Source organism: Camarhynchus parvulus, chromosome 4, assembly GCF_901933205.1.
Source record: "Camarhynchus parvulus chromosome 4, STF_HiC, whole genome shotgun sequence".
Lineage (NCBI taxonomy): Eukaryota > Metazoa > Chordata > Aves > Passeriformes > Thraupidae > Camarhynchus > Camarhynchus parvulus.
Window position 1 is genome coordinate 61,102,357 of NC_044574.1, and position 27,800 is coordinate 61,130,156.

Sequence of the window (27,800 nt, forward strand, 5' to 3'; positions counted from 1 at the left end):
ATTTTTGTTTCTGAAGCAAAGTCACCAAACAGCTTTCTTCAAAGCTCCTCAATACAGCTTTTCTTCTAAAGATAATTTTTTTGAAAAAATAATTATTAAGTAAGTCAAAAGCTACATTTGTAAGCAAAGCATCAAAATTCAAAATATCCCATCTTGCAAATGATACAGCATCCTCTAATTTTGCATTGTCTAGGCTTTCTTGAGAGCAAAAGACAGTATTTTTCCTTATTGCCAACTTCTAACAGATGTTCTCCCTTGTGTTGTTAAACAAGTCATGATAAAAACACACTCGTGTCTTACTAGAACTGGATGTACCCTGAGTGGGTTTCCCATTTGATCTGCTGTACGGCTCAGAGGCTTTTTTGTCTGCTTGTTGTAGCACAAAATGCGTTTGGTCCCACAACAGTGACAGCTGACAACTGTTTTTCCTGTTTGCAAAAGCTTTACCGTTCAACTTGAACCAAAAGCATTTGTCATGTTGCATGGCAGGGAAGTAGATTTAATCAGATGAGGCCAGGAGCGTTGTCAGTGCCAGGCTGAAAGAATTCCGCAGGACAAAAGCTGGATTTATCTCTCTGAGAGTCTGTGTGGGGAGCAGTAGTGCATCTTTGTGAATGCACAAGGGGCAATCTCAAGAGGAGAAGAAAATGAACCCAAGAGAATATTTTCAGTGCAGTTCAGCCAAAAAATAACTGTTCTTGACTGACACGCAGGATGCTCCTTCCAGCCAAGAGCACTGCTGTGAGAATTTTGACCACAAAGTGAATCTCCATGGAAATCTTTCAAATGTCACTAACACAGAGGATCGTGCCTTCTGTGCTCTATCCCTACATAACTCCATTTCCAGAATAATAGGCATCACTTAATATCTGTCCACATTCAGCCATCAACCTGCAAAAAGTTATTTACAATGGATGACTGTTCCTAAACTGCAGTGACAATCCTCCAAAATAGTCTTACAAAGCACATGCCTCTCCTAGATAATGTCACACTAAAAAAAAAAGCCTATAAAACACAAACCATTAAAATAGAGTCTTCACCATTTTACATAGCCACCGAGATAATATTTTATACTCTTTTGATCCTTTTGAACGATCAAGCCTTTCCAGAAAATTTCCACAGGTAACTTCAGCTCAGAAGAATGAAGCCATATATGCAAAAATCAACTCAGAGGCTTGCAGCATCTCCAACCTCCAACAGCGAGTGCAAAAACAGCAGATCCACCTTAGTGGCTTTGCCAATTTACAGCACCCTAGTACGGTCTCATCATGAAGACTTGCAAAGAGGATGCTGGTGCTTTCCAGCAAGAGAGCAGGAAACAAAATACACTGAGTTATCAAGAGAGTGAGCACCGATCATGCTGCCTTGATACTCCCTTCATTATTTTAAAGGGGCAGCTTTAATGTGCCTGAGCAGCTGCCAGGGGTCAGAGGAAGAGGTGTCTGTATTTCACACAGGCTGTGCTGGTATAGCCAGGCTCTCTGGCATGGCACAGCCTGGCCTTGGCATTCCTATAGGGAAGGAGAGCTGCCTGCAGTGCATCCATGAGTTGGAGCTCAGCCTTGCATGAAGTGTTCCAACACTCACTCCAACTGTGCTAAAGGAATTTCCCACTTGCTTTTTTCTGCTAATTAGAGAGCCACTGGGACACAACAGAGCCTTTTCAGAGTGCAGCAGGCCCTCAAGTTCTGCTGAGTCAGGAGTGGGGGGGTGATATTTTGATCCACTTGGGAAGATAACCTTCAACTTCCTAAATGAGGCTGCAAGCAGGACAGCAGCTATAAATGTTAGCTAAGACTTACAACCTACAGGCACCAACATCCATCTAGACTCATTTAATCCTTAATCCAAAAGATAAGCCAGCAACAGGAGCTGGTGAATGTACAGATTCATAGACTTAACTCATTTCAGTAGTTATCTGCCTCAACACCTGAAGCAACTCCTCAAAAGTTGTAGAAAACACGTGTGTAAAAAATCTGTTCTAAAGCCTTGATACAGCATTCAGGCACCTGCAATCTCACTGCACCTGCAGACTGTCCTGCTTCTGAACCCTGGTCCACCAAAACAGCACTCACATTTGTAATGCAACAGGCTCAGCAACTCTTACATGCTTATTCTTGATTTCCAGCTGGAGATACTGAATTTTAAGAGATACCAGAACTGCCTCAGAAATGCTTTGTCATTTAATGTATCCTGGATAGACAAAAAAGCACTGAAGAGCTGATAATTTTACGTAACTTCAAAGTAGAAAACAGATGCCTGTATTCTTGTGTGACACGGCATCCACGCTTTACTTGCATCCGAGGCAAACACCTGCTGTGCTTCAGGCATGCAGCGGCACATCTCTGATTTCAGCTGTGCAGCAGGTGAGTCAGGGGATCAGCGGCACAGGGCTGAGGGTATGATCCTGCTGCCACTGGAAATCTCCTGCCAAAGCAGGTGAAACCTCCCAACACTGCTCAGCAAATGCTGTCCTGTCAGCAGAGGCAGCCCCTGCTGTCCCTCTGCTCCTGGCTGTGCAGTTTGCATTGAGCAGCACTCTCAGTAATGAGCAGAGCACACCAACCACAACATGCATTCAAGATACTCACCAAAGTATGATAATCATAATACTGATTTATTTCAAGGCTTTCAGACTGAAAAGCAGCCAAATTTCCCACTTATTTTTACCCTTGCAACAACAACAATAATGTACGTTATAACAAAAATTTAAACAAAGTTTCTCTGTTGGCTTGCACTCATGTTTCTCTAAGTTAAATGTGATGTTTTATCTGAATATTAAGACATAGAAATAATAACTAGTCAATAAAATTAGCACTACGAATTTTTACATAACATGCAGAAAATTAACACAAACCATTTTAACTGAGATTACTTATCATGGCTCTGTTGCCTGACCTGGTATTGGAACAGCAGACTTCACTTCCGCTGCAGTACTAAACAATACTCATTTGTAAGCCTTTCAACTTGGTAAAATTTTATAAAGATCTTACATTATTAACCACTTTAAAGTTCCTGAAAGTGTGTTTTTTTCTAGAAGATAATAGTGGCCAGCTTAGTGGGGAGAAGAACTGAAGCTGAAAGCTGAATTTCCTCCAGATGTTAATAGTAAATTGGCATCAATACCCAAAAATGCAGTAGGCTCCCCTCTAAACACTTCCAGGCAAGACATGAACTGAGATATGGGATGGGAGAATCCATGAGAGCAGGACTTTGCTCAGTAAGGTACTTACAACTGCAACCACATGTCTCCTTTGCATATAGGAAGCATTTTATTTTCCTCCTGTCCCTAATATAAATATTTGCAGTCAGGTCAGGTTTTGTAGAATTTCAGAAGCCTCTTCCGAATGCAAGCCAAAACCCCAGGGCCAGACCCTGGGGAATCTCAATGGAAAGTGATATGAGGGGAGACTGAAAGCAAAGATGGCAAGCAAGTAGCAAAGGAGGCCATGAAGTATGAACAGCACTGTGCCAAATAAACCCCAGAAGAAATAAAGCTGCAGTATTTTATTTCCCTTGAAAAAGAGAAATCAGGAGCAGTTCCACCTAAGTCACCAGCTGCACCAACCAACCTGACCGAGGCATGCACACCTCCAAACTCACTTGCATTCCATGTTTATTTTCCACTCCCCCCTCCCAAAAATACACTATTTACTTCACACTTTCAAAATCTTTCAAGCACCCATGCAGAATAAATCTAAAAGAATCTCCTCTTACACTAACACTGCAGACAAAAACACAACTGAGAACACAATTTCAGAGCCACTATAAAAAAATGAGAATGGATGATATTCCTCTACAACACATTCCCCATTTTCCCAATATTTATTCTTCTGTTCTCTCTACATTTTTTTTTCAGCACTGTGGAAACAGCTGGGACTTTGAAGGACAGCTGCTTTCCATAGTGTTTCAGAATTTTAACTTCTGATCTGTATTGGCACAAAAACCCACCCAAATAATCAAACCTCATCTTTCTCCAATCTAAAAAAAAACCCACAAATGACTGTAGGTCTGTCATATCAGACATCTTTCTTTAAATTGCTTTTCTTAAACACAACATTAATTTTAATTTAAAATGAACAATTGCTCTTTGTTTAATAACTCTTGATATTCAGGAATCTTATAGGAATTTCATTCCCAAGTCCTAAGCATCTCCCTCATTCTGAGGCCCAAAAGGTGATTGATTCCAGCAGGCAATAAAAGCACAGAACATACAGGATAATCTTCATGCATGCAAAGATCACAAGTATTTGTGTGTCCTTCCAAGGACACAAGGCACCAAAGTAGGAGACCTTAGTTCAAAAGAGAGTCCTGACAGAATGACCACAAAGAGTTTCCATTCTATCCCAAGAGATCACAGCAATTCCAGGTCTTCTGCATCTTAAACCAATGTCCCAATCCCAGGTTAGAGAAATCAAATGGTTAATAAGAAATCCCCCTGTTTTCCTGCTTTTTTCACTAAATTAAACCAAGTAACTGAAATCTGCATTTAACAGATGCTAATACAACTCTTCTATTCAGTACAATGTTTTAGTCCTTACAATGTTTTAATTAATTTTATCCTTTAAAATGCATGAAAATTTCACATCACTTTTAAATATTTATTGACAGTTTAGATGAATATTTCATGCTGATTTTAAAGAATAGAGAACATTTTCATAATGTTTCTGTTAATTCAAAATAGCAATTCTACACTCTCAGATATGCTCTCAGTACAGTGAAAATGAATTTTTTGTCTTGTTCAAAGCAGACTATAAACACTGGCTACAGCAGAGAAATAAAAACATCTAGGACAAGCTTTTTCAATGCTACTTAAGTGATTAGGGAGCCCACACAGCTACCATTTACATGAGTAGCAACTGCATGTCTCAATCTTTTGAGCAATTCTGAATATTTCATTGGTCTATGAAAGATTCTCCCAGTTAAGAGCAGTAGGTTGGGAGTAATTAATTGAAAACACTTTACCTGATTCTCACAGCACAAGTGAGTATTTTAAGATGCTAAAATTGACCACAAAAGCTCTACAAACATGGGACCACCAACCTGTTGAAAACCAGCTGCCTCACTTCTGCAGAATACCTGTCTTCCCTTTCAACTTCCCATTTTTCTGCCTTTTTGGTTTTTCGAGAGGCCTTTTGAAGCTGCTGGAGATGCAACTGAGGAAGAGCACTGTGGTGGGTCAGAATGACTTAAGGAATTTGGGGCCATAAACAGCTGGCCAGCAAAGGCAAGGCAGGTGCAAGTGCTTTCCCTGATGTTGAAACAATCAGTGCAGTGTTGGTTGTTTACACACAAACGGCCCTGAATATGGAAAAAAATCCACCTGTTTTTATAGTTAGTTTAAAACAACTTTTCCTATTGCCACAGAGGGTTGTAAATATCTATAATTCTAGTAGCCAGGTGTACAGTGGGCCAGAGAACAGGCACTTGAAAACAAAAGTTACATCAAAAAACCAAAAGTTAAAGTTATAACAGCAGCTTAGCATATATGGAAACTAATATATTAATTTACAAAATGCCTTGCAAACATATTGCCCCTTCAAAAAACTTTGTCAGTCAGTAGCTAAATCTTTGCATCAGGTGGGAGGGATTCCAGACTTGAGTGGTTCCTATGCTAATTCTGCCTGAAGAAATATCAAAAACAGGAGCTAAAATCTTTTAGCTAATGCAGAACACTGATACTCACTTTCCTTTGTTCTCAGGAAAGACTAAAAAGTTGCCTATATTAAAGATATTCTTACATTTTGTAGTCCTAAAATGGGTAAAAAGGCAAATGACAAGCACCCAAATAAAGGGGTGGAATTAAGCACATAAAACTATGATTCTTTTCAGAAACTGAGCACTGTGGTTAGAATAAAGCACTTGAATATGCTGTGCCACAGCCATCATTACCAACATGCTCATTAGCATTAAATTAACATGGACATGAAATATCAGGATGTAAATTAACAGCAGATGATGCTGTGAAAATGTAAGAAATTACTGTTATTTGCCAGTAATTCAACTAACAAAAGCAAATTCTGTTTATCACATGTAAATTCCAATGCTGTGTTGCAATGTTTTGGTTTTTAACTAAAATCAACTAACAAAAACAAAGAAACAAAAAAAGTTACAATTTTACACTCACCTTCTATTTGGTACTGCTTGTGTTGGGCACTAATTACATCAATGATCAAATCCAGCCAGCAATTCAATCAGAATACTAGTCTCAGTTTTACAGAAGTAATTCTAATTTTTAGCAGAAACATTTTCAAATCACTTTCAATTAGATCTTAGCTAAAATGAAATATTAAAGGACCTGCAAAATATTACAGTTCAGGTCTTCAGGGAACAGAGAATCTCTGCCAAAGTGACCACAATGTTATGATCAAAAACACATTTTCAATAATTACGCCCTAAATAGTTTGCAGCATCCATACATTGACTTACACTGCAGAGCTCAGATATTCCATAGTAACTCAGAATTCTGCAGGTCCTTCTCATCCATGGCAGGGTATTTCATGCCATGAAGCCTGCACGGCCTTCAGGAGCCATCCCAACACCCACACCAAATGCTCAGTCAGAGCAGGCAGGTGGCAATAATTAGAATGAAGATAAGCTGAGGTGACAAAGCAACGAGAGCACATCAATTACTGCCTGTCACTCAGGCCAGGGACAATCTCAGAAGATGGACTGAGAGCACTGTATCATTCCCTATTATATTCAGATTTTCTCTCCTTCATTTCCTCAAAAGGGAAGATCACCACAACACCATTAGATTTTTTAATACAAGGCAATTTTTAATCAATATCCACTGTATGCACAACACAAAGTAATGTTTGGCTGCATCTCACAGGCTGCACACAGAATAATGCTGTGATTTCCAAAAAGTAGGTCACGTGAGGGTAGTGGCCACGAACCCTTGAAGAGACAGGTGATTACAGAATCATTTGATAAGGTTCTTTTTCCCATATAATTTTTTTTGTATTGATATTTTTCTTTTATCTTCATATACACAAATGTATCTAAATCTATGTCTCCATTTTGAGAAATAAGTAGAGGCACTGTATTTAAACTCCTTAAGGGGTAAGAGCCAACACACTCCCAAGCACACACCTTAGTGCTGAGTTACCAGCAAGAAGTGAAAACAAAATAAACCTAATTTTGAAACCTTGAAAACTCTCACAGAACAGGTTTGCCATCCCTTCCCTCTTCTCTGCTGACCATCCTATAAATAGTCAGAACACATGTCACCTATGATCCAGCTGCTTTACAATTCAGTAATTCTTGAAGTCAGTTTTAAGATGTTTCTACACCTTTTTTTCCCCCAGGATTTCATAACCAAACTGTCGAAATGTATTTTTGCCTTTAAATAAAAGCAAAGCAAAATTAAACTCTGGCTTTAGACAACCAGTAAAACTACCTAACTACAGGATTACAAAAAAAGCAACCCAATCTGATGGACACATGGCATGTAAAAACTTGCAGCCATCCTTCCTTCTGGTGATGCTGCAGCAACCAAGGCTCAAGGAACAGGACAATAAGATGAGAGGCTTCCAGCCACAGGAGAACAAACAGGGGGCTGGCCAGGTACTAAAACACTTTAGACAGCAACTGTGCACAGACATAATCAAGTTTAGCTTCCATAAAATAGATGGAGGTCAAGAGAATCATAGCTAAGATGTTTTTCCTCACATTTCATCCTGGATTTCAAAAGGTTCCTTTTAAATCCAGACAGCTATTGGAAACAGATGGTTTTCAAACAACTGCATTGAGTGCAAAGTGCTATGGCCACCATTAGAGCAGATGGTTGGTGCAGTCACTAATCTGACAGAGGAAGATTCACCATCCTTTTTTGCACATCTTCCATCAGACACAGGGGCCACAAGTGCACATCACTTTTTCCCTGCTTTATCCTCCAATAACACTTTCACAGCCAATATAATTCCTTGTGTTAATTGGCAGTGCAAAAACTCCCCACAAACAATAGATAAGGTCTGTGAAATTCAATGGTGTCAAAAATATTTTTACTTGCTACACCATGACCATTCTCTTGGGATAGCAAAAAGAGGCAAGGAACAGCAGGAAGGCCCTGAAAGCCATTCCTGGCTTGCACACACTTCTCTGCTGGACACACTCAGCCCCCCTTACTCCATGTGCTTTGTGCTGGGCTGACAGCAGGAGGCTTGAAGGTAATTTAAGAGGGGATCCCCCATTATACTCTCCCTCACAGTTACAGCACTGCATGGAAATCACAGCAGAAAAGATGGGATATTTTCATATGCCTTGGGACAAATGGAGCCATCTCCTGCAGTGGCACATACTGTGTCATAGGAATTCCAGTACCTGCAGCTCTGTACTATCAGTGAATCATTTCACAGATTAGAAATAGAAACCTTTTAAGTGCTTGTACACAATTACCCAATATTATTACGGAACACTGACAGCTGAACACTGCTCATCTCCCAGGAAAAACCCCCTCTTTTTTCAAAATTAAACCAATAATTTCTTCTATAATACATAATAATTTTGTTTCATCCATGTGTGCACTCCACCTATTGCCTTTCAATCAATTGTTCAAAACCTATTTTATGTAAGAAAAGACAGACCCGAAATGCTTTATCTTCCTAATAATATCTAGTCAAGAACCTGATGTGCCAGCTGTAGGAAGCCAATGAGTGTGTGACACCTGGGAGTGGTGAGCACCCACAGCAGGGGAAGAGGCAAGGAAGGTGCCTCACTGAAACAAATCTCACTGAGAAAACTTGGATTAATGGGTTTAATTGCATTTATAAAGATATCTGCTGTCACTCTGAATAAGAGCAGCATGCTGATGAAATCTGAGGAGCACCATGGAAGGCATCCTCAGTGCCACCTTCCTTTCCAGGTATTCACCCGAGCCCGGTCCCTGCAGCGTGGCCTCAGCACTTCCACCCCGCACCTTTCACTCCCACAGGTGACAGGGAGGAAGCAGGTGGATCATCCAGCAGGGCTGAGAATTCCACAGAGGCAGGCAAGAGGCTGCATGGTTTTGTGTTTGTGAACATCACATCCACAAGGCAAAGTGTGGTGTGAAATGAGCCCGGCTGCTCTGCTGCTCAGGGCTCTCTCTAACTGCCCACAATTAAGATTTTAAGTCACTGTCACTATTTAAAACAACTGAGAAACCAAAAGAGCCCATGATGACATGTTTGCTTCAGCTCAAAGCATAACATTGTTTGTAAGCAGAGAAATCAAACTCCTGAATCAATTAATCTTGTTAAAAATTGATAAATACTTATTTCTAGTAGTCATCACCTTTCTGTTCGAGAAATAAATAGAAATTGAAGGTCTTATAAATAGGTTCTTCCTGTTTAAGATCGAAACCATGCTAATAACTGCACTTTCTGTACAAGGTGCAATATGTAAAATTCCTTTGCAGCTAATTTTGTAGTTTCCCTCAAGGTAGATTATAACTGTGAAGCCATAACTGATTTAAGTCACCTGCATGTGCTAAAATCTCACCACTGCCCTACATCTTTTCCCAGAGAAAACAAAGAAACAGCATTAGGTATTCTCTCCACAGCTTCAAATAGCAGATGGGAATATACCTACTTTTTTACACAAGTAAAAAACATACACTGCCATCTATGAGCTCAGGAACTGGAACACAGCTGTAGGACTGCTACAGCCTCAAAACTGTGCTGAGCCACAAAACAAAAATCCCAATAGGGTTCAACTATTGTTAACAGTGAGTGGTGAATCAGTGCACTGTAAGTAAAAATAAACTCAAGGGATCATTATTTTTTGCTTAGCACGTGAAAAATGGCTTTACATTCAAATAGTCATCTTGATAAACAGTTTTCAAGACTCTGGAACATTGTAGAAAACATTTTCATTAAACTACCTTTTTTTAAAATAATGATGTATGTTGCTTGTTTTAAAAAGTTCTCCCTCCCTTACTTTCCATAAGGAATTTTTAGAGTGAGCTAAGAGGTGGTGAGTCAAATTTTCTATTTTACTGATGTATGTACATGCGTATGCATAAATTTCTTAAATATAAATAGGTATTTTTATAACTTATTTGCTTCTTCTCTCTAAACCTTGTTACAAAGTTGGGGAAAAATTAAAATGAAAGCCCTCTTTCAGGAAAAAACAAAAGAGTGGGGGAGGATGAAGATACTCTAAAAAACATTGAAATTAAGTTTTAGAAGCAACTTGGAAATCATTTTCAGGCCAATCATTTAAAAAGAAAATACTTCCTCAGCCTAAATTGAAGCAAATGATATGAGAGTCTTTGGAATTTAACCCGTGGGCCCAGATGAAAGCCAAGGAAACAGCACAGGAAGGTGGTCAAGTGACAAGTTCCAGCATCCACTTTCACTGCAAAGGTTGAAGAAGGGATGCAGAAGAGGTGCTGGAGGGGTGGGAAGGCAAAAGCAGTGTCTGGAGGTGGAACAGGTGTTCTGCTGGAAACTTAACCAAGAAAAACATGGAGCTGGAAACTTAGTCAAGAAAAACATGGAGCACCAAACACACATTTCTGACATTCTTCAAACAGGACCTATCAAAAAATAAACTAATTCTGGACAATGGTGACAGCAGACTCACCTGAAGGGAGACACAGCTCATGCCTATCACAAGGGGAAAACACCAAAGAGCTGGTGCTGCTGAGGAAGCTGGGGGAGCCTCAACACTGCACACCCCTTGGGCCTTTTGGGGGCTTGGCACTCAGACCCACATCCATCCCATCTCCTGCTCAAAATGCCCACTCCAAGTGGAAGGTTTCCCTCTGCAGCAGCCCACAGCCAACAAGGCTGAGCTTTGTGACAAAGTGGGAATCCTACAAAGTGCTGAAAAGCAATGGATAAAATAAAAAAGCAAGGAAACATATTTACATGACCAGTATGCACTGTTTATGATTGTAAAACCCTAATTTATAACTGTTACATAATATGAAAAACACCTTTAGCAGCCTCTGACCAGTTGCTATACATCACCACCCATTTAAGATGGCCAACACAATTAAAGCTGCTGTACCAGAGTTTAAGAACTTTCTGTTCTGCCTAGTTAAACCAGCCTTGATGAAGTTGGTCATGGAACACAAATATTTGGCTTCCAAGAAGACAGGTGTCCCAAAGATCCCAGTATCTTGTTGGTTTATTCTAAGGAAGGGCTGAGGTTGTGAAGCTTAAAATCCAAGTTTGTATATATGTGTTAATTTGAAGGATCAAGTTTACATAATTTAAGATGCCCAGACTCTTTACACTTGGCCCAGCATTCCCAATGAATGGGACTGAGCCACTTTCAGGAGTTAAATCTTCCAAAGTTAAATACACAAATAATTTTGGTTTGCAATCAGCAGCAGTTGCCAGAGGAGAGGTTTCCATGCCATTATCCCCAGCACATGGGAATTACATATTTAAGTCCTCATCAGAGCCTGCATGATCTTGTCATTGTCAGTACACAGCGAACTTCAATGTTGCGTTTAACAACTGGAACAGTCTCAGAACACTAGGTTGGAACTGACAGTGAACAAAAGCTTTTCTCATAGTTGCCCCACAGGATTTATTGCCAAAATTAAAACATAGGCATCTCAGTATATTATAGTATGAAGGACATACACAGGCTGGCTTACAGATCCAGGTATTGTGTAGTTACGTACAAGGCACACACTGTTCAGATGTGCTGCTTGATATTCTATTTTGATTTATATGATCCCCTCACAAATAGATCTAACCCAATAATCTTCACACACCCTGTGAAAAAGCAGGAGGTACCACCCACCCTACTCTACCGAAACATTTAATGACTTGCCCCAGGTCACACAGGAAATCTGTGGAGGCAAAGCAGGGAATGGGTCTCCTGGGATCTCTGAAATCCCATCTCAATATTCCGGCCACACTGCCACCCGTCCTCAGCCGTACTTAATACGACTAAATTACCGATGGCAACAAATAGCAGAATCTGACTTTCAGATGAGCTGATTCGTACAATGAGTCAATCCATAACTTTTGTCTCCTCCAGACACTTAGATCGATGGGCTGTATGCCCAGCACGTTATAATAACCCTGAAAAGCTTTTGGCTCAGCCTGCAAACACATTAGCATTAACTTAAATCTGCTGCTTTGTTTACGATACGAGATATCTGCTTGTACTCTATGCCCGAGTGACACCAATTAAAGAGACCCAAATGCAGAGCTCGCAGAGCAGTGCAAGACTAGAGTTATCCATGAACACAAAATTTACTAAACTTTAAATGGTATTTACTCCTCCAAAGCATTATGGTCTGACAGCCACATTTTTCTTTTCCAGTCATGGACTTGTCATGATTTACATTCAGAACCTTCCCCAAAAAGCGATTCAGAGAGCGTTGGGAACTGGCTCCCCTCCCACTGCTTCCAAAATGGATTAACATGACTCCAGCCTTGGATCCACAAGACTACAAATTACAGTGAAGCCACCTCGTATTTAAGCTGTTGGAGAGCACGACAGGAAAATCACCCAGAATTCTGCTTTCAGCTCTTTAAACCCATTCATTAGAGTCCATAGGGCCACATAGGTACCAGAGTAAATCACTCCATGGGAGAGGACATCACCAGTAACAAGAGGCTTTTCTTATTTCCTCAGAGGTACAAATGTAGCAGGGCCAGGAGGGGTCTAATTACTCTGAGAACACCCAAGAAGCATTGGAAGTGATAATTTATTGACCGTATCAGTGTAGCTTAGTGCACAGATTGAAAAGACAAGTCAAGGATTGTGTCCAGACCACTGAAATGCCCACAGTTTGCCAGGGTAGGCAGAATGATGTAAGCCAACCAAGTAATCTGGCAAAACCCTAAACCAGATTTATAATAGAACTATACTTGGCTTTTTACTGGGTTTTAGCAAAATAAGAGAAAGGTAAGACTTGAATTTTATTTTTAAACATTTAGAAACAAGTTTGGGAATGGGAGAGCCTGCTGAAATCCAGAGTCTCTAATTAATCCAGATGGGCAGTTGGGAAGCTGATCCAAAAATCTATCCAGGTCAGCAGAGTGCTTTTTATCAATCACTGTGGCCACCAGGTGAAGCCCTGGAACACCAGTGCTAACCTGACTAGTACCAGTACTAGCTTGGCCTTTAACTCAAGCAATAACCAGCCTCCAGTGCCAGCCTCTGCACTTCTGTAAGCACAGACCCTGGAAATAACACCGATGCACAACGCACCAAAGTCAAACAGAATGGCAGAAGAACTTATTAAAAGTGTTTCCTTGCTCTTCCACACCAGCCCACTCTCCCATCTTGTGCTACCAAAAAAAAGGAAAGGTTTTGGAGTGAAAAGTGCAACAGATTCACACACACATTTTCCAGCAGCTACAACATCCTACTCTCCAGTAACACCTCCTCAAAGCTCAAGCCCGCTTTGCAGAAAAATGAGGAAAGCAAACAGCAACAGGGGAATTTCACAGACACGACCCCATCCATGTACAATGACTCATGGCTGCTGAAGCATGTTCTTAGGATGGATTGTCCCTCCTCAACACCCTAACAAAAACAAAAATAGAGGAACATAACTAAGACTAAAATGGAAAACATGAATTAACATCTCTGGTATCACCTTTTTTCCTCACCTATACAAAAAGACAGGAAGGTGGGAACAAAAACAAAGATTAAATCAATCTGTCTTTTCAAGAGGTGACACACCCAAGGGCCTTAGTCTAGGCTCCATCCTTGGCTCCTGCACAGTCACAATCTGTGCACTGCTGCCAATGGAGCCTGGAAATCGTTTGGTGGAGCAGCAGACATGAACAGCTTCTACATTCAGATGTTTAATATCAGAAATGCTAACTAGTGTTGCTTGATTATATCATGACAGAAAATTAAATAGGAAACAAGGATTTAGCATGCATGTCTGATAGACAGGCTTCTCGAGGTGAATGAAAGGGAAGGGAGAAAACCTCAGGGACTGGGGACATTTTCCTTCCCCTGAGCCCTCATTCATTCCAAGACAAGAACCAAAAACCCTGACCATCTCCTCTAGCAACCGCCTCCCATAACATTGAAGGGAATTTTTTTTTTTCTGGACAGCTCTTTACAGAGGATACAGAAAAAATTGACCAATCTCCCTCTGCTGTTTCTCACCTGATGACTGCAGAGAGGCAGAGTTTGCACAGCTGAGGCAAGCCCCCCTTCCATGCAGCTCTTCCACAGATGCAGCAAGAGCACCTGTGCCCTACCAGCGCTACCCGGCTGTGGGATGGCACAGAAAATTCTTTCTGCACCCAGCAATACGAACGGGGGCTTCCCACCCGATCCCCTCATCTGCCTGATATGTTATTTTGGCAGAAGGCAGACTTCCTGCTTATGCTGGAAAACAGAAATCTCGATTATCCCTGCCTGATATTTACATTTTAACAGTTCCATACGCAGGACAAGCTCTGCGGTTGCCATTGACAAACACCGATAGGAAACAGAAAAACCACAAAACCCCACCACCCAAACCACAGCCACGAAACGCGACACCCTCGCACGGGCTCTTGGATGGCCAGGGACCCCGGGTGACTTACGGGTGTATTCCTTCCTCGGCTCTGCGTCCCTGCGAGCCGCCCGTCCGAGCGCCGGTGCTGCCGCAAGCCGCGGGCGCTGCCGGCCGCCCCCCGCCCGTGACAGCGCCGAGCAGGGAGCCCTCCCTCGGTACGTCCAAGCCCGCTCACGCCAGATCTGGCACAGGAGCACGCAGGACGGCACGGAGCCCGCTGCTGCCCCCGCCGGGCGGCGGCCACGGGCGGGACCAGCCGCCCACTCGAGAGCGGCGGGGCGGAGGCTCCCGGCCCTCCGTGGCTCCCGGGGAGGCGGCCCCGGCCCCGCGCCGCCCCTCCGCCCGCGGCGGGGGAGGAACCTGCGTGGGCACCCTCCGCGCTCGGCTCTCACCGGGGCGGAATGGGGAGCCACAGACTACGCACATACAGCGCTGCGCTCGCTGCCCCGCTCCCCGCTTTCCCCAGGAATGGACAGAGGGGACATCTGGGACTGGGACTGGCCGGTTATGGACAAACCAAGCACCGAGCTGTGCCGGGAGCAGGGAAAAGGGGAAACTAAGCAAAGCAGCTGCTTCGAGACAGCTTTGCTGAGCCACAATGGGGCCAGCAAACAGTGCTAATTTTGCTTTACTGCTGCATGATCATATACTTCTGGGAGCACAGCTATGCTCAAATAATCACGGGATCACCAAATGGCTTGGAAGGGATCTTCTAGATCATCTCCTTCCAGCACTCCTGCCAAGGGCAAGGACAGCTGCCACTAGACCAGGCTTCCCCAAGCCCTGTCCAACCAGGCCTTGGACACTGCCAGGGATGGGGCGGGGCAGCCACAGCTTCTCTGGGAAGCAACCTGGTCCTGCCTCTAGCCCCATCCAGGGCCACACCACCCTCACAGACAATTTCTTCCTAATATCCAACATAAATCTGGCCTCCCTCTGCTCACTCCATGCCCTCGTGACAAGTCTCTCTCCAGATCTCTTGGAGCTCCTTTAGATACTGGGAGGTCTCCCCAGAGCATTCTCTTCTCCAGGCTGATCAACCTGTTCGAGGTGCAAAGCTGGAGTGAGAAATTAAGTCTAAGCCAGTACTCCAATGGACATCCAAAGGCAAAACCCTGGAAAATGAGGCTGAGAGAACTAGGGACAGAAGGAAAGGCATGTCATGGCACAGGGCTGGCAGAGAGCAAGCAGCATGTCATCACCTCCAGGGAGATGCAGCACAACACAGACCCCTGCTGCAACAGCTCCATGCACTGACTCATGTGGTCTGACGTGTTCAGCTGCATGAGGACAGTGGCACTCAGAAAATACCAGCTGGTTCAAAGATCACAGCTAACACCTCATTCTCCTCCTATTTACCATCACTTGGACATAGAACAGACAAAGTGTGATGCTTTTACAATATTAGGGCTTCCTCAGTGCAGTAAGGGGAACCTACAATGAAGGGCACCAAGTATTTTCATAGCTGTGCACTACACCAAAAAAAGTTCAATAATTAAGCATATAAAAATCTTGTCGTGCAAACACATTGAAGCCTGAATTGTTTCAGCCACATAAGGCTTGATAATTTTAGTAAGAAAATATTAACCCGCACATCAAGAAGAACCACAAGATAGTCTTTGATGTGCTGCAAAAAATCAGGAGATCAGGGAGAAAGAGAACAGAAAATATGGAGAAATGCAAAAATAGAAGTTATTCTGTGAAGCTGTACACAGCTCTTGTCAGTGCAGTCTGGAACCAACACTGAGAAAGATTCAACAGTTCTCAATACTCCCATTAAAACTGTAAATGAAGTTTAAAAAAAATAAAATCCAACATAACTACCTAAACAGATCTTTTTCTGTACATTCCCTCCCCCTTCAAATTAATTACATTATGCTTCCACATCTGACATAAAATGACTAATGTGACCTACAACATCATTCTGACACCAAAGCAAGTAGGGGCTGGGCATTCTGAACCCTGCAGCACAAAACACACACCAAGTGCAAGACCAAGGAACTTAGGAATGATGAAAACTAGGAAATTGCTCAATTGAACTATGTGGCATGAAACATTCATTTGTTTTTCCCCATTCCTCCTTCTCTCATTTTCCAGATACATCTAAGTTGTTTCATTCATAGCAAATGCAATCAATAATGCTTTTAGCTCCAACTGCATAAAGAGTTCAGCATAATACTGCACCCACTTCAAATCTAACCCCTTCTGGAATTACACAGGAGCAAATTCCAAGTGCAAAAGAAATTCTGTAGTAGGCCCAGCACAGCCAAAGAGGAGAGTTTTTTAATAAGGAAATACACATATATACACATGCATTGGAGCTTGGGAAGGAGGAGGATAGCAGCAATATTTCAATGCTGCTTAGTAAATTGGGTGTCAAAGCAGCTCTTAGGGGGAGCAGGTCATTTCACTAATTAAAGCTGCTCTTCCATGTTTCATTTTCTGACATTTGAGCAGTCCAGTTGCCTTGCCACAGGCAGAACGGAACTGAGCTCAAGCCAAAGGCTGATGACTTGAGACTCAGCTCAAATTAAAAATACACAAATAAAAAGCTAAAGCGACAGGTTACTGCCCAAAGATGCATCCATATCCACTGAGCTTCAGAATGCCTTGTCCAATATGGCATTAAACTATCTTTCTTACCTAGCTAACAAAAAGGAGTGGCCAAAACAGCTCCTTGTTCTGCTGTTTGATGACAGGTTTTCTCCTGCTAGGAATGTTTCACCATTAAATAAGTTGTCTGCACAGCAACAGGCTACTGAAGAAAAATATTCTCTCCAGCATCGATCTCTTCAGATCTAAGTTCACAAAGGCCAGCTGTGAGAAAAGCCCTTTGTGGGCCATCTCGTAAACCACTGAAGGAAGGACAATTGTCACCTTCCAGGCAGAGCAGCCAGAGAGAAGCAGCTGCCAAGTGCAATTAGCCCAGGGCTACAGAACAGCTTTGGATGACTGGAGACCAGAGCCTTGTGTGTTTCAAAGGCAACATGGTACATTTGGGGAGTTTTAAATTGTACTTCCCATGACAGTTACTTCACAAAGGCAAGGGCAGCAGTGAGCCAGGAGATGCTTCCCAAAAGGAACTGCTCCTGAAAGAATGGACCAGAAATTTTATAGAAGCGGATCCATATTCCTCCCAGGGGAGGCTCCACCTTCAGGGAGGGCTAGACAACATCTACCCACAGATTTGGGTCTCCATCTTAGTTATCTATCACTAACCCCAAACCAAATCCCACAGAATCACTTTGACCAAGGAAGGAGAAAGGCAAAGAAAAAGGAGAGTGCTTATGTACTTGACTTCTTCTTCTAAAACCTAGGAGTTTTAAATGGAAACCCATCAGGAAACCTCACACAGCCGAATCAGCCACTGAAGGATGCTGGGGAGTCATTTTTGCATCAAAGGATTACTTCAAACAATTGTTCTACAATTTATCAATTTGTTTTTCCACTGTTGTTTGCTTTCCCCTTCCTTCCCCTCAAAGCCTTACTGGTAAAGGAATCTAACTTCATTTAGAGAGCAGGCAAAAGGAAGCTCCCTGGTATTGGTTCATTTCCAGCATTACGTCCTCCTAATTAAATTTCTGTGCATCTCTGTTCAGCGTTAGGGCCACGAGTGAAAGAGGCATCTCCTGCAGTTCAGCCACAAGCATGAGCCAACCTAAGTCTTTTTCCAAAGCTCTCAGCAGGAACAAGCAGCTTTCCAACAAACCTAGCAATTCCCTGCAGAGCTCAAACCGCAACAGGCAGCTCCCGTCAGCATTCCCAGAGATGACCACACTGTAATCCTTACACCAGCACAGATCCACAGACTGTATCTACTCTACAGTATCCAGAAAAACTTAGATTCTGATTTTTTCCCCAAGACAAACTGTAGTCTTATCACATCAATTCATCCTACAGCCTGTGGAAATCAGAGCTACAGTGTTCACTCACTGAGATAACAAAATATAAAGCACAAACTTGGAAAAGGCATATTTTTCTTAATTGAGTACAACTATTCCTCACTGCAGAAGCCTTTGGAGTGCACCAAGAGCTGCTTACTCTTGCACATAGGCCATTCTCAAACAAAATTAATTGAAAATATTTTTCCCACTGCACCTGAGGGATAGCTGGGAGACAGTGTGTGGAGGAAAATGAGGAGAGCCTGAAGTCAAAGAGTAAGATGCTGGCAGGAGGCAGTGTGAGCAGGGAGGATTTTTATAGTGTCTCCTTCTCCCACTTGAAAATAAAAAGAGTTCTGGGTATTGAGATACACCTCCTCAACCTACAGATGAATCTGAACTTCTAAACAAAAGCTTCTTGTTAAACAGCAACAATTAGAAACAAAAACAACATTTGCACACTATATATTTTAATGGAACTGTCCTTGACGTGCAATATGAAGGCGAACTCGTTTCCTGACAGCCTGACTCAGCCTAATGGGCTTGGAGGCTGCAGTTTTTCTACTCCTCCCAATGACTTGTTGCAATGGAGATGAGTGCTCTGCGTACAGCAATGCCATCTTCTGGCACAGTTCCTGTGAGAAAGGCCACTTGCTGAATACCACTGGAAGAAAGCCCCTGTTTCAGGAAAACACAAACTCAGACTCCACAATAAATCTGGACTATTTCCCCTCTCCACTGCACTTGCTGTTGGGCTGCAATTGTCCTAGGGCATGGAGCAAGGCAGGGAGCACACACAGTGTGGCTCAAGTGTCTCCTAAAGGCCAAGTGCCAAGCACAGCACTGAGAGGGAGCATTTACAGGCTGAAAACAGGGATGAGCTCAAAGGCCATCCATGGAGGAGCCCAGCAGGAAGGGCAAGCAGTCACCCAGAGCCAGCTCTGCATGTCCCTGGGAAAATCAGCAAACATTTCACACATCTGACTTTTTAACTTCTGTATTCCCAGACAGAGAAGCTATATTAAGCAACAGCAAAGATGGAAAACACGTGCTCTATTTACACTGAGGAAATAAACTGGCTGGCAATCCATGACTTCCCCATCTTTCTCACTTTGTCCTGAACAATCTCAATTTGGCCTATGAAGGTGGAGTAGGACAGTCTTAGGACAAGATTTCCCACTAAATTCAATTCTTGTGCTTCTTTTTTCTCTCCCCAAAATTTGCAAGGTATGCATGCTACCAGTATGCATTGAGTACAGATTTTAGACAGAGAAAATCAGATCTTACGTAGTTGTAGCCTGAAATAATACCTGAGAAGAAACAAAACTGAGGAATTGCTATCTGCTGTGTCATTTGATGTCCAAAAGCCCTCCCTGGGCATCAGATACACTGCAGAGGTACTAACCTGGCAATCTCAGCCAAAACTACAGCAGTGAGGTGATGACCAGCCAATTTTTATCCTGAAACTCATCCCAAAAATCTCAAAAAAATACTTTGCATAGAAGACACATAAAACACCAGTTTCATTTTCACTCAACCCATGAAAAAAATAATTAAAGGAACTGGGTTTTTTGACTGAAGTCAGCCACTTTGGTTCTGAGATATTTGCTCATTAAAAAACTAGCCCCTTCACACACATGTTTAATAAAAGACTATATTTTAAATGTTTACACTTTCATGTATGAGGAAGATATTTTGGGCTGCAATTTGTCAACAGTTGGACAAAGCTCAGAGTGTTTTGCTTTCATTTCCAATTGCTTTGATGCCTTCCATTGTTTTTCCTTTGCTTCTTTCCCACTGTCAGTTTTGTTTACCTCTTCTCTCTCCCGTGTATCTTTCAATTCCCATAAAAAGGGGCCTTCCCCAATTTCCCTGTAGAAAAATTATCCCCTTTTGCTGTTGCTCTAAGTTAAATGCAGTTTTTACAGAGGGCCCCTTCTGTGAAGAGTATTACCTCACTGAATGATTGTAATTTATCTCTTAAATGGTTTGTGCAAAAAACAGTAACCAGAATACATTTATTTTAGAGCAAATTTTACCAGTTACTTTTTAAAGAAGAATTTCATAGGTTTTGGACTTGAAAGCAGATAAATTACAAATGTCATCAAAACAGTTTTCCAAGCCCTTGAAGTCCTAGATTTCTGCTTTATGCTGGTGAGCAAGTTAACTGGCTGTCACATCAAAGGTGTCATTTTTTTAAAACCCTAACCTTTCCATCTGAGTTTCCAGCGCTGATGCTCACAAAACCCAGGTTTGTTTTAGTATCAGTTTTAAAGACTACCAGAATCTGTCAGCATCTTGGCCTGGCATGACTCAAGGCTGTGCCCCAACAAAAACACCTTCCAAACCACACTCCTAAAGCATTAGAAGGAAATAAGAGGAAGAAATGCAGCTTTGGAGCCATCAAAATTGCTCTAGGAAATGCCTGAATTATTTGAACATTAAAGTTGCAACATGAGTGGCATCTTAGGAAAATGTGTATGGGAAATGTCTGTCTGCAATGAATTCTTAGGTGACTAATAAAGAGAAAGCTCCAAGTAAAATGCTTCCCATAACAAGTTGTGTCTAGATGCTCTCATTCCCATAGATTCCCATTAGATCAAGGTCAACAGTTACAGATATGCTCCATTCTCTCAACAATTCTTGCTGGTTGATAATAATTCGCTATCAGAAATTTTATGTCTCATCTTTCACAATTTTCAATGTGCCCAGAGGAAAATGCTTCAATCAGGCTCTCTGCTGACATTTTGGCTGAAAGAAGGGACACGTGTATGGAGGGCTGGCCTAGAGCTCAAGTGCATTTTTCAAAAACTATTTTGTCTGGTAGACCATTCTATAAAAAAACAGCCAACCAGGCACTTCCAAGAAAACAACCCTATTACTGGAAGTATCTTTGGTTAAATAGAACTCAGCCTCTGGACACATTTACATAACAGCCACTAACACTGGCCCAACAGATGTAGGAAACAGAACAAGCAGGCAACCACAGTCACCCAAAACACGAGGCTGAAGAGCTGACACAGTCAGGTCTGGGTTTAAGGCCCTTTAAGCCAAGCATCCTGTTTATTTGTCCCACTGTGGGGGAGACCAGTCATTCAAAATAATATTGCTTGGGACTTGCTGCTGAAATTCTCAGTCACTGCCTGATTTTTCTTTCTAAGAGTATTTGAATGCTGAGGTTTTGCAATCATCAAGCAATACAGCCAATAGCACAGTTATGACTAGAAAATACACAAAAGCTGTAGAATCAGCAATACCCCCAACAGTGCAATCAGTATGAAAATGGTGCTAGTGACATTTTGGAAGCTGTATATTTATTTTTCTTAAAAAGCTATATATAACTAGCTCAAAGCTGTTCCAGCATATCAGTTATTGATGTATTAATACATGTCAAACCAGGATGAAAAGCTCATTTTTTTGATCTTACCCTTCCATCTCATCAGTGCCACCTTGAAGTTAACCACGCTTCCAACACAACTGTGCCTGCAAGCAGTTGATAATCCAGCAGGGCAATTCCAGAAGTGAGGATACAAACTGTCAGGCCTGGGTGCAGCTGTTTGAAAGCAAAATCTATATCCTTACCTCAGCTCTAACAATTTTCCTCTGTGTGAGTGAACAGCAGGCTGCCTGACAAGCTTTTGCAGAGACATGGGAAATCCAGATCTGGTCTCCAATAGGTATAAATTCATCCTCTCACAAGATAAAGAAAAAATTATCAACAATGAAGAACACGTTGCTAATTTCAAGATCTCATTATCTAAGAGTTCTTGCCATACAGGTCTATTAACAGGTCCAAACTTTGCTGGCTCTGGCAAACTTACAGTAAACAAAGACTTCCAATACCCAACATATGAAAAAGCTTAAGAAAAACAAATCAAATTGAATTAAAAAGCACTTAGGGCCATACATAGTAATTCCACAGCTCAGTGGCTGAACATGGTGGGTTTTTTCCTACTGGGTTATCTCTTCAGAGACTGTCCAGCTACACAAGCCAGGCAATCTTGCACAGGGCTCTTGACGCAGTGCAGGTGTTGAACTACAGTCCTTCCTTTGCAAGGGCATTTAAAAACCTGAGGACAGCATGATACACAAACAAGTTTGTACACAGGATATCTGAAATGCGTACACTGTTCAAATATTTGGCTAGTTCCATGACTTTTCTTCTCTAGTTCATGCATCTGGGTAAACACGAGCATTTCCCATGTCCACTGGTGTCCAAATTCCCCATCAGCAATCCCAACAATGTAAATTTGGAGTCGGAAGTGAAATATTTGTCATGTCTACTAACACAAAGTGTTTGTCAGGCAACACAGCCAAATAGTGTGCTCTGATGGCAGCATCCAGGCTCTGTTTTTTTAATAGTTGTAGGGGTTTTTCCCTCATATTCAGGGTAACGCCAACTGGTCTTTAATCCCTGCACTCTGAAAGTCAAGTAAACCCAAACAAGGCAGCTCTGTGGAGTTTACATTTGGGGTCACAGATGGTGTAGCTATGGCTCCACACCACGTTTCAGAGCTGGTTTGAGGCTGCTTTCTTTGGAACAAGAGCTCAATGCCAGCTGAGCAGAGCACTTGTCAGGTAAAACAGGATTACTGGATGTTCCTTCCTCAAGAAGGTGAGACATGAGAGCCCATGGCAGGGAATCATGACTGATGACAACTCATCTCAAAAACCTGAGACAGGCTTCTTAATATTTTTTTATTATTTTAAACTGACATAGATGCTGATCTGCCCTTTAAAAGCTGACTTGTGTTGTATGTCCTGTGCGTGATGCAGACAAATAAAAAGCTGCCTAAATCAAGACACAAGTAACTTTGCCTGCAGCTTCCACTTAGAGAATAGAAGATACCCATCTTGCCCAATACCTTGTTTCCAACTGTTGCAGCCACCAGAGTAAAATTTTCAGTGTTTTCCAGCTTCACAGCAGAAAAACTTCTCAGTCTAATGAATAGTGTAATGTAACCAATGCATCAGGATGCAACAGTGCTTTCACTATTGCCAGAGTTCTTAACAGAGATATTTAGTTACAGGCAAGAGATACAATTACACTTGCACAGGTTTTCCAACCACAGAAGGGATAGAAAATCAGCGCAAAATACCAAGAGCTAATCCTTGTCCAGTGTGTTCATGTTAGAAGAGAAGGATTTCTCCAAATGTGTACTGATTTCTATATGCATGTTTATGCTCATCTAAACTTGCTACTCATAGTGCATAACTTATATAAATTATACATTAAACGGGCTCTGAGGGAAATACATAATCATTAACATAATTTAAAATGCAAGAGAAATGTTACCTTTTATAGTTATTTCCGTGGCTTCCACTGGATCTTAAGTATAAAAAAGTCAATGGCTCAGCTGTCATAATCTATGTTACCATGGTAAGTGTTCTGCCATACATAATTCCATCTGCCTACAACAGGGACCAAAAATACATATTTGTGTCATCTCTAAAGAAGATTTTATTTTTCCCTCTTATATAAAAAAAAACACATCCATATTGGTAACTGCATTTAGGCCAGGGTTATTTTATGACAAGTACAGTCAATATACCAACTACAGATATCAAGAGTTTAAGAAACATTCTAGAAACCACCCATTCCTAGTAAGGAATTTTTACTGTATCTGATTTCTCAATACTCACATTTCATGCTCTAACCCTTTCAGTTTCCTACAATATGAAAATGTTTCTTCTGAATGTACCTACCTCAAGCCACTATTTTCCTACTTTTTGCTTCCAGTAAAGTGTGTCATAATGTGCTATTCTTGCTATCTCACTGGAAAAATAAGTCAGGAGGGGTCATTGCAATTTCTTTACAAAGGCTATGATAGATATGCTGCCTAGTAGATCTTGAAAAACACATATTGCCACAGCAAAAGGACAACATGGAAACCTTCAACTATCTTTCAACAAAAGGCAATGTTCTCTTTGGAATAAGACTTGAAATAGCCTTTTTTTACAACACTGAACATTCCACAGGTGAGCACCTGTGTCAAGCACAAAATAATTTCTCCTGGGAATTGTTTAACAAAGACAGCATATATTCTGCAACAATGAGCCACCGGGCACTCACAGATGAATTCCTCAGGTTGCATGTACAAGCCTTAGAAACCTTATTTAAAACCCATCTGAACTAAAAACCAAGACAAAAAGGGTATTGATACAGTATTACCTCTCCAACCCCTTACACGCATTCTGTTCACATCAAGATCCGTGTTGCAACATCAGCTCACTTACTCTAAATAATCCTTGGCAGTGAATTTCAGAAGTAGAACTTAACTAAAAAGTATTAAAAAATCTGTTCTTTACGCAGACCTGAAGTTGGCTGCCCCTAAGTGAATACAGATTTTGTTACTTCTGCAGAAGCAGCAAAGCCTAAATAAGGGATTTCAAGCTGTAGCTGAAACTAAGGTGACCAGCTCCCTCAAACCTTCGTTGAATAGCAGCAGGACTGGGCAGACAACTGCTTTAGCTCTGGGGTTGGTTTGTCATAGCAACACTGCTGGAGGGTTCACTAGGAGCTTGTTTTCACAAAACATGGTATTTCCAGGATTTCAGAGTCATAGATCATAATTAGGATCACAGCCATCATGACATTCTATTACTCACTTTAAAAAAAAAACCCACGATGTTGCTCAGCAATTCTCTCTAATCTGCAAAACCTTGATGAAAAGGGAAAGAGAAATCACAGATGCAATACAGCCATACTGTGAGGGGAAACTGTTGCAGGGAAGAGAGAGGCAGACTGCACTTACACACCCCATAAAACTCAGTGTCAAAGCTCCCATAGACACCACTCAAAGTTCCATGGGACAGCAGCAGTGGAGACTGGCTTTGCTCAGCTTCCCAATGCCTCAAAGGACAGCTCCTCAGAGAGGTTTAAATAACTTCCCTTTGCAGAACAGAGACAGGCAGCTGCCCTTCAGATGTGTGGGAGGCAGCTCCAGGTAAAGGTCTAGGTCTGTGTGCATCCTCCCAAACAGGCACAGCCAGAAGCAGGCTGACAGGTGCACTGAATACCAAACTAAGTTTAGTTGCAGCAAAGGCTGTGTCAGGTGACATGACGGATAATCAGAGCTTTCTTCCACCCCCAGCACCACTCTTGGAGATGCCAAGGTTTGCCCCTCACCTCTGCACTGAATCATCAGCAATCAGGTGTTTTAAAAAATGCCATTGCAAAGGGTTTGTCAAGGGGTGAAGGGTTTCATCAAGGGAGCAGCAACAGCTTAGTTCAAACCTGAGTGCCAAGAGCAGTGTTAGTCTGGGGGATGAGAGGTCATTGCTCATTAGCCCATGCTGAGTATGTAATTGATTAAGTAATTCCATGTTATAAAAATAGAGCACCAATGAATTTTCTGCAATGCCTGCACCTTGTACCAAATCTCACCACCACCACCACCTCCAAAACCTGTCACACAAAATGCTTTGATATAGATTTCATACACATTTGCCTTACTAAATATAGACTCCCTTCTTAGAGCTGAACAAACAGAAGGGGAATTGGCAGCAACTGGAGCCAAAAGGAGTTTTGCAGAGGTAATTTTACTTCTATATATTTATACCCAACTCTTCTGGCTCCCTGCTTGCTCTGACTTACCCACCTGTCATTCTGAGAACCATAAGGCTTCACCCTTTGTCATTTTAGTGTCACAGAAACATAAGATCACCTGCTCTTCTCAACCTTTTTTTAAAATTAACAATTTTCTCCAATTGCATCATTACAATAAAAAACTTAAAACCCAAGTTTCTTGTTTAGGGCTTTTGCTTGCTTCAGCAAGTGATCCATTGGGATGATTAATATAAAGTCAAGGTTTGCTGAATATGAAATTCCCCCTCTAATGGTGAAGTGACACACATAACAGCTTACTATTCCTGTAACAGCAATGGGATGAGTGCTCAAATAGCAGGAGTCTGGGCTCCTGCTCCAAAGACCTTCCTAAGCCATGCTGACTGTTTGCAAACAAATACACATGGAATCTGTCAACTCAAAACAGGCCATTGTGAAACTTTCAGCCTCAAATTTGCACATTGCTTATGCAAGGCTTGCACCCAGCAGGTAGAAAGTCTATTATCCATCGCTTTCAGCACTCTGTGACCCCTGGGAACAGCCAGTTCTTGCTGTAAAGCCTGAAGAAGGTTGTGCTGACACTTGCTTGGCATAGGGGGTAAAAATAGGACTGCAATGACATCTTTTCATCAATTATTGTCATCTGACAAACCATGTGTGCTCTTGGTCCCTGATAAAGAACCACAGTCAGAAAAATTCAAGCCAGATTCAGGAGCATCAGCTCTACATTCTGGTTTCCAGGTACATCCCAACAGTGTCCATACCAAAAAAAAAAAAACCTTAAAATTACTTGGAACATCCTCCTTGTCAAATACCAGCCAGCCAGGAGAGAACAGAAAATGCACACACCAAGACAACAAAGAGCCCAGCAGGGATGCCAGGTACAGCATTTCCAGTGCAAGCCTCCAACTGTGACAGAAATAGCCTCATTAAAGGGCAGGTTCAGATACCAGGAGCTATTTATAGGCAATCTAAGACTAAATTATTAGCGACACGCTCCAGATCTAAAAATTCCCAGAGTTGACAGTGTTACAGGAGCTGTACATGAAGCATGTGATGCCCCTGAGTGCAAGCCCACGGGCTTTGGCTGCAGTGCCCCGACCAGCTGCTGCTCCCGGCAGGAACTAAAACTGCCCTGAACCGAGGCCAGGCTATTCGCATCCAGCAAGCCCGAGTTTTCCAGTTCCCAGAAAGCTCCTGAGAGCTGCCACGAGAGTTGCACTTCTGGCCAAGCCCTGCCAGCTCCCGCCACCCACACCGGGCACAGATCCGAGGGAAGGGCAGCCTCCATCGCCCACTGCCGCTGGAGCCCAGCGCGCATTCCGGGCCCAGCAGCAGCTGGAGGCCACGGGTCACTGACTGCTGGCAGCTATCCCACACCCAGAAGAGGGGGAAAGCCAGATTTTGGGAAGATAGAACTACAAACAAAAACGTCTCTGAGTACACTTGCAGAGCCTACAAAGGATACTTCAGAAGGGTTCTGCTTGTGGGATCTGAGAGCGGTTGCTGGCTTAGATCACGTACCAAGCACTCTGCAATTAATCGTAAAGTTTATTTTTTCCCCTCAGAGTTGCATGTGTGGGAGAGCATTCAGGGAGAGGGGGCGGTTGTGCTGTTTTTAACCCAAACATTTTAGGTACAAGCTATTTGTGATGGTACAGAGGAGCTGTAAAACACTAACTGCCCTCAATTTGCTATTTTCTGAATATACACATATAGATACATAAATAATCTAGAATTACTTTTTTTTCCCCCTTAAGAAAAACAGGAACCACAACATTTAGAAACAGCACAGAAGATGAATGAGGTCTGGACACCCTCCATCTTTTCAGAGGTAAGCTCATAAAACAACACTTCACCCTCTGACCTAACA

The 27,800-nt window shown here is 42.2% G+C and overlaps 1 protein-coding gene across 1 annotated transcript in view; it reads right to left on the reverse strand.

Annotated features, from left to right (window-relative positions):
* Window positions 1–14,730, reverse strand: part of ANK2 (ankyrin 2) — a 254,369-nt gene extending 239,639 nt beyond the window's left edge. The window contains exon 1 of the mRNA XM_030947228.1: window positions 14,508–14,730. The gene's annotated coding sequence lies outside the window, so the exon portion shown is untranslated. The remainder of the gene's footprint in view (window positions 1–14,507) is intronic.
* Between the last annotated feature and the right edge of the window lie 13,070 nt (window positions 14,731–27,800).